This window comes from Amblyomma mixtum, chromosome 6 (genome assembly GCF_055824585.1).
Source record: "Amblyomma mixtum isolate Tamu chromosome 6, ASM5582458v1, whole genome shotgun sequence".
Lineage (NCBI taxonomy): Eukaryota > Metazoa > Arthropoda > Arachnida > Ixodida > Ixodidae > Amblyomma > Amblyomma mixtum.
This window is the reverse complement of record NC_143017.1, coordinates 137,023,339-137,031,986: the sequence shown is the minus strand read 5'-3', so window position 1 is coordinate 137,031,986 and position 8,648 is coordinate 137,023,339.

Genomic DNA, 8,648 nt, shown 5'->3' with positions numbered 1-8,648 from the left:
CTCCGGCCTCGCCTCCATGTGCTTTTCGTTTCTGTGCATGCTTTCTGCGAAAATTCGTATTCTGGCCACTTCTCACTCCAAGAAAGCGGAGGTAATGGCTTTCAACTCAGTGCTGAGCGAAGGGAAATGAACTCCTCGCTGCTGCTCGGCTACTTTTGGTCTTTGCCAAAAGTGACCGAACAGTCACGTCGGCAGCCGGAACGTGCTCGGAACCGAGCGACGGCGTTACGGCGTCCGGCGCCGCCCGGTTTCTCGGCTGCGAGCGTAAGGCACGTGTAAACTGCCTAACGTAAGCCTGCGCCCTCGCTCACTGTGATATCGCTCCGAAAACGCGAAATCGCTCGCCGCGTAAGCTGTCAGCTCACTTCTTATCAGCAGAGGAAGGAGAGCAAGGGCGGTGGCTTACGCCCGCCAGTTTACACTCGCAGCGCCGAGGGAGCAGGCAAGGTCTATGAGCAGGCGTCAGCGTCGGTTACCGCAGCGCCGCTGCTCGGCCGCCAGGCCACTCTCACCGCTGTCACGGCTTCTGAGTTACTTTCGGCAGATATGATAAAGGCGCGCACTTTTAGAGCGCAATAATTGTCACGATTCTTTGGCGCGCCGATCAACGTATCTCAGTAACGTGGGAACAAGAATGCGCCTGTGTTGTGGATTCGTTTCGTGTTTGAGCGCGGCCAGCTGTAACGCTCATCTTACGCGCTCCATCCCAGACGCTCGTCCCACACGTTCGTCGCTTCGCATTCCATGTGATCATCCGCTGCGGGCTCGCCTCGGAAACACCAGGAAACACCAGTGCTTCATTTGCTTTGCATTGCCAGGCGATTGAAATATAATTTCTGCGCGTTTTTATTTTTTCGACGCGCAAAAGAAGAGGCGCCTTCTATGCTAGGAATCAACTTGGCAAAGCTGGCAAGCGGAAGGTGAGATATGCGTCGAATTATTTCACCCTTGACTGTACAGGCTTTATTCTGCGTTGCGGTGGGTTTGCAGCAGGCGCTAATGTCTTTTTACAATCTGGTACGAATGAAAACGAGAGTGTCACAAAGTGCGGAAGTTAAACATCGGAACGGAGGAATCGGGAGAAAGGCATGGTCACAAACTTTCTTTCACGCCGTTCAGATCGTTCAACTCCGTCAGCCGGAGCATCGGCTACTTGTGTGTTCGCGTTCGCACTGTTTCGTTTCCGTTTCGTTTGGTCTGGAAACGAAGAAACTGCTGAGCAACGCGGCCAGTAAGACGGGCGTCCTTTCGCGATTTCTGGTTTCCTGCGCACAGTTATCCCGTCCGTGCACTGCTGCTTCGTTTTCATGTTGGCGCTGCGCACTGTCCACCATTGTGTTAGAGAGACCCACCGTCTCTGCGGGGCCGGGCAATCCTGACAGACCCCAGGAGTCGATGCTCGTAGAGGCACTGAGTTAACGAGGACGCTGCGGACAAACCGCAGCAGTGCACCGCAGGCTTCTGTTTACCACCTCCACGGCAGGCACCTGAAGCGATTTGCTTCTTCTCATATTTTCTTGTATTCAGTGACGCCCGCAAGGCCAGCACGTGTCTCACCCGTGCGCCGTTCTGGTTTGTGTACATGGTTGCGAAGAGCGTTGAATTGAAGATTGAAAATTGGTTTTCATGGAAAGAAATGCCAGAAGCAGTAACTGTCACATCTCTGCGGACACTTCAACCGCCTTGTGAGGGAAGGGGTGAGAAGGGAGTGAAAAAAGAGGTAAAGAGAGGAGCACTGCCGTTTGATGGTTTTTCATAGCGCCAAAGTCGACAGTGTTAGCGTTTCTTCATTGTTTTACTAGTTGGGGTGCATCTTTCGGAATAAGAGAAAAGAGTGAGTGCAGATACGCAAACAGCAAGAAACCTCCTAACATATCAGCACGTCTTAACCATAGCGTTTCATAGTTTGAACAAAGGAGCAGTACCTTAACAAAGCGGAGTAAAGAAAGCATAATTTAAGATAGCAAGCAGTGTCTGCAATGCTGTAGAGTTGTAAAACAAGTTAACTTGATAATCCCACGTTTCAAAACTGCATATTTCGTAAATGTGCGCTTTGATGACCGAATCCACTACCATGGAAATTAAAGCATCGACTGTTTGAAAGCAAAATTTTTGGCAAACGCCAAAAGCGGACTGTATGGTTAGAGAGAGAGAGAGACTATTTCAGCACAATATTAAGCATCAAGGATGCCCTGGGCAAGGTTCACACAAGCCACCTGGTCCGTCAGCTGGTCCGAGGCTAGCCAAGCCGACCACGTTGGAGGTGAAGGGTATGGAGAACGAGGGGACCGAATGGGAACGGAACTGGAGGAAAGGCAATGTTAGTGTGAGGAGGGCAATCAGGTTCATCCGGGACCATTTGCGACAGCCCCGAGTCATGGTAACTGCATGCGCCACCATACATCACAATGGTCTGTATTGTAGGGTGGTGGCGACAGCAAGCTGAGAGGCAGAAGCAGAAGGGCGAATGGTAGACGGGCGTAGAACTCGTAACGACCTGTTTATTTCGAGGCAATTTGCGTGCACAATGAGAAGAAAGCAACGCGGCGGCGGAGACAGCAGCACACGCACTATAGGCTGGTCAGGATCGATCAGAATGGCTGCGGCCGTCAGCCGCGCTCTATTTATACGTGACCGCTAACTTTGCATAAAACACACTTACATCGTTGCTTACGCTCTGTGGTGTCGTTCACTCAGCCGCCCGGAATCCTGAATCTTCGACAACGATCCAGTCGCATCCAAGAAACGAAAAGAAGATAACTCGCCCAAGCCGCGCACAACAAATTGTAAAGCTATGAGCCGGCGGCGATAAAAAAAAATTAACAAATCGTCGTCATCACCATAAGCTTACGTCCACTTCAGTACAAAGGCCTCTCCGATATCCCTCTAGTTAACCCTGTCCTGTATTAGCTGCGCTGCCCTATCTCCCACAAACTAAGCTCATCCGTCCACTTTTCTTTGTGTTGCCCCCTCCTATACGCTTGCCTCCCGCGGAGTCCACTCCATCGCTTTAAGCAACAACCAGCTACCTGATATCCGCATTTATATGTCTTGCTTGAGTAAACCGAACTGAACATTGAGGCGATAATAAAAACACACAGAGGGCAGCTCCACGCAGTTTTTAGTAAAACTAGATTCTATGGTTTTTCTTGAATACGGCTATGTTCGTCCGGTCACAAAAAAAAAGAATTTATTTTTAAGGCAACCACATTTAAAAATTTACCCGTCACTCGATTCAAACCCGTGATGTGTACACCAGGCAGGACTCCGGGATCACAGCTAGGAAGTAAATGGCGGCCTCTGGGATTGTGTCGACCGTGTAAACCGTGTCGACTTTCGACTTGCTGGTTATTGCAAGACCTGTATTATTTGCTCTTTTCTAGCATATTGCCGCGTCTACAACAATAGCCGCTCGGCGGCTGTTCGGCGCAGCTCGTGCGCCACGCTGTTCGCTGCTGAAGAAGACGAAACTGGACGTTCCATCCTGGCCGTCGCGGTGTGGTGTCGCATCTTCTCGGTGTTGGCGTTCCTCTCCCGTCTAGACGCGGCGCTACCTGTACCAACTGCTACGTGACACTGGTGGAGGTTGCGGGCTCGACGTCCCATGTCCAGCACCTCTTCAGACAGCCGCTCATCGAGTCCCGACCAGCTACCGCTTGTCTGCACGCCCATTCACCGCAGCAGCCGCCGCCTCCTGGGACTGGTCCCAGAGTTTGGTCTCCTCCCAAAAGCGGCACGCACTCATCGACCTGGTGAGCATACCACCATGGCGCAGGCTAGCGCTTCCCACTTGACGCTACAGCAACCCCGCGTGCCAGCCAGCTTCCATGGCGTCGCTTTCGAAGACGTTGACGACTGGCTTGACCAGTTTGAGCGGGTTGCCGATTTCAACCAATGGACCCCTGCGCGGAAGCTACGGAACGTGTATTTCGCCCTCGAAGACGGAGCCAAGATTTGGTTCGAGAACAGGGAGGCCGATCTCCAAAGCTGGGATACCTTCCGCCAGCAGGTCCGGGACACCTTTGCTAGCACGGACCGCCGGGATCGTGCGCGGCGCCTTCTGGACGCTCGCGTACAAAAACCTAATGAGAGCGCGGCCATGTTCGCCGAGGATGTGACCCGTCTTTGTCGGCGCGCTGACCCAGATATGGTGGAATCCACGAAGCTCCGCCACCTGATGCAAGGTGTGAAGGACCAACTCTTCGCTGGTTTGGTCCGAAATCCCCCGCAGACGGTAGCCGACTTCATCAAAGAGGCGACCGCCACTGAGCGGGCCTTGCAGCAGCGCTGCCGCCGAAATGACTCCTTGTGTGGTGAGCCAAGCGCCACTGCGGCTTCCTTGAGCGTGTCCAGCGACAATGCGTCGCTTCGTGAGCTCGTACGCGCGGTGGTCCGTGAAGAGCTGCATAAACTGACCCTTGCCTCGTCTGATCCGACGGCTGCGGCTCTTACCGAGGTTGTGCGCGGCGAGATTCGCCAAGCATTTTCACCGCCTCCTCCAGTCATGCCGGAGCCACGCCCCATGAGCTACGCCGCGGCTCTCCGTTCCGAGTTGCCACCTGTGCAACGCTTGCCGTACCACCCGCCGCCTCCAACCGCTCTGCTACCGTCATTCTACCAGCCGCCGCAGCGAGGACCTGCCGTGCGTCCACCGGCCCGGAAGGCGGCCGTTTAGCGCACTTCTGACCAGCAGCCGCTCTGTTACCATTGCGGGGAAGCCGGCCACCTGTATCGCCGTTGCCCCTACCGTGAAATCGGCCTCCGGGGTTTCCCACGCGACGCTCCCTGTCCCCGTTTCGGTGAGCGACCCCACGACATAGAGAGGAGTACCTTGCTGCCCATGACACCACCTCTACCCGCTGACCCCGATCTCCGTCTCCCGCACGCATCACGTCGCCCAGCCGCCAGGCTTTCTCAGATGGACTGCGGGGCCGGTCTCCAAGCCCGCGCCGGGGAAACTGAAAGCGGCGACCTCAGGGGGGAAGGTTGCTGACAGCGGATATAACGAAGACCCCCGAACGTCGCCGGAGCGCGATGCCGAGATTCCGATGCCGCCGCCGCCCGATTCTGTGACACGGAGTTCCGATGCAGTTAGTGACACCGATGCAGTTAGCGCCGAGCTCAGCATTCACGTTGACGGGCACCCAGTGACTGCTTTAGTCGATACAGGCGCGTACTTTTCGATAATAAGCAAGCACCTCGCGGATCGCCTCAGCAAGGTAAAGACAGCATGGGATGGACCTCAAATTCGTACTGCTGGCGGTCACCTCATGACGCCTGTCGGAAGATGCTCTGCTCGAGTCACCATTGCCAATTCTGCTTTTGTTGGCACTTTTGTTGTTCTGCCGCACTGCTGCAAAGACCTGATCCTCGGAATGGACTTCTTGCGTGAGCATGGTGCCATCATAAGCCTTCCTGATCGTCTGGTAACATTTTCGACCCCTGGAACGATTTCAGACGACACCGAACCACGCAGAGTGGCCTGCGCATAATCGACGCCGATGTGATCGTGCCTCCGCGATCCTGTGCCCTCGTTACCGTCATTTGTGACGACCGGTGCAGTGCTGACGACGTAGCCGAACAGAACACGGCGCTTGTGCTGTCTCATGGGGTCTGCATCGCGAGAGGTATCGTTACGCTACGGAACGGCCTGGCAGATGTCCTTCTAACGAATTTCGGGACCGAACGGCAACACATCGCCAAGGGCACAGCGGTCGCATACTTCGAGGGCATCGCCGAAATTAACGACTGCCTTGCCCTCCAGAGCGAAACGTCCAATTCTTGCACACCTCAGTTGATCCTCGACGTGAACCCAGGCTTACCCCCAGCCGATAGGGAGAGCCTAGTCGGCCTCCTGCATCAGTTCCAAGACTGTTTCTCGTCTACGTCGGCAGTCAAACAGACGCCTCTCGCTAAGCACCGCATCATTACGGACTACAGTACCCGACCAATTCGACAAAACCCATACCGTGCCTCACTGCGGGAGCGTGAAGCCATAGCTGAACAAGTCAGAGATGCTGCAGGATGGTGTTATTCAGCCGTCGAGGAGCCCGTGGGCTTCGCCTGTGGTTTTGGTTAAGAAGAAGGATGGTAGTCTGCGATTTTGCGTTGACTACCGGAAGCTTAACCAGGTTACCAAGAAAGACGTCTACCCGTTACCACGCACTGACGACTCTCTTGACCGGCTGCGGCACGCGCGCTACTTTTCTTCGCTGGACTTAAAAAGTGGTTACTGGCAGATCGAAGTTGACGAGCGGGATCGCGAGAAGACAGCGTTCGTGACGCCGGATGGCCTTTATGAGTTCAAGGTCCTTCCTTTCGGTTTGTGTTCAGCTCCGGCAACATTTCAGAGAATGATGGACGCTGTTTTGTCGGGCCTGAAATGGCAGACGTGCTTGGTATACCTGGACGACGTTGTTGTATTTTCGCCAACGTTCGAAGAACACCTCCAGCGCCTCTTGACCGTGCTGCAGGCTATAAGATCTGCCGGCCTGATGTTGAAGCCCGAGAAATGCCACTTTGGTTATGAAGAGCTCCTTTTCCTGGGCCATGTCGTCAGCCATCGTGGAGTCCGGCCGGATCCTGCTAAAACAGCTGCCGTCGCCAACTTTCCCACTCCTTCGGACAAGAAAACGGTCCGGCGTTTTTTGGGCCTTTGTGCGTAGTACCGGCGGTTCATTGCCAACTTTTCCCGACTTGCTGCACCGTTGACCCATCTTACAAGAGAGGACGTCCCATTCGCGTGGACAGAACAGCAGCAGCAGGCATTTGATGAATTACGACGACGTTTGCAAACCACGCCTGTCCTTGGTCATTTCGATTCTCGTGCGGAGACTCTCGTCCACACAGATGCCAGCAACGTGGGTCTCGGTGCTGTACTCGTCCAGTGGCAGGACGGCGCTGAGCGCGTAATAGCATACGCCAGCCGCACTCTGTCTCGTGCTGAATCTAATTATTCCACGACCGAAAAAGAATGCCTTGCCGTGGTATGGGCTGTGACAAAATTTCGACCTTATCTGTACGGCCGGCATTTTCAAGTGGTAACCGACCACCACTCTCTGTGCTGGTTGACGAACTTACGGGATCCCTCCGGCCGCCTTGCGCGTTGGAGTTTACGTCTTCAGGAGTTTGACATGTCCATCGTGTATAAATCAGGGCGCCAGCACAACGATGCCGACTGCTTGTCCAGATATCCAGTCGAGGCTGCGCGCGACGACGACGAACCGGACTTTCCTCTCATCGCAGCCGTAGACGCAGCGACTATTTCCAGTCAGCAACGTGAGGACCCGGCGCTGAAACCTCTCATCGACTTCCTGGAAGCACGTACCACGGAGGTTCCCCAGCCCTTCGCAAGAATCCAGTCCTCCTTTTGTCTGCGCAACAACGTGCTGTACAAAGCCAACTTTTCTCCAACCGGAAGCGACTACCTCCTCGTCGTTCCAGCGTATCTCCGTGAAGAAATCTTGCAGGCGTGTCATGACGAGCCCACCGCAGGTCACCTCGGCTACGCCCGCACTCTGGCTTGGATCAAAAAGAGCTATTACTGGCCTAAGCTTGCAGCGACTGTACGACACTATGTGCGCACGTGCCGTAATTGTCAACGACGAAAAACACCCCCTGTCAAGCCAGCTGGACTTTTACATCCCGTTCAAGTGCCCAGACTCCCGTTTGAGCAAGTTGGCATGGACCTTCTCGGCCCTTTTCCAACTTCATCTTCGGGAAACCGGTGGATTATCGTCGCCACTGATTACCTTACGCGCTACGCTGAAACCAAGGCCCTCCAGCGCGGCACAGCAGCCGAGGCTGCGAAATTTTTCGTGGAACGCATCGTCCTCCGGCATGGCGCTCCAGCAGTAATTATCACGGATAGAGGCACCGCTTTCACTGCCAAACTCTTGGAATCCCTCATGCGGCTGAGTGGCTCTACTCACAGGAAAACAACCGCCTACCATCCCCAGACGAATGGCCTGACCGAGCGCCTCAACAAAACTCTCGTCAACATGCTGTCCATGTATGTTGATGTTGAGCATCGATCTTGGGACGATATCCTGCCATATATTACTTTCGCGTATAACACGGCTCAACAGGAAACCACGCGGAGGACGCCTTTCTGTCTGTTGTACGGCCGCGAAGTGTCGACAATGTTGGAAGCAATGCTGCCCCATGATGGCCGCGACCCCGACGTTGGAGCCGAGGAGTTCTCGCTTCGCGTAGAAGAAGCTCGACAACTTGCAAGAGTGCGCATCCTGAACCAACAAGACCGTGACGCCCGACGTTACAACCGCCGCCACAGACTGATGACGTTCGCCCCGGACGACAAAGTGTGGGTATGGACCCCCATTCGACGCCGTGGTCTTTCCGAAAAACTGCTCAAGCAGTATTTCGGCCCCTACCGAGTTCTCCGTCAGCTAAGCGACGTAACCTATGAAGTTCTCCCGGATGGGGCTTCCCGGACTACTCGCCGTCAGCAGAGATCAGAGATTGTTCATGTAGTGCGGATGAAGCCCTATTTTTCGCGAGACATTCAGTGACTAAGTGCTGTGCGTTACTCTGTTTTTTCTTTGTTTCTTTCTCCCTATTTTCTTGTTAAAGCATCGGGCCGATGCTCTTTCCGAGAGGGAGGGTAATGCCGCGTCTACAACAATAGC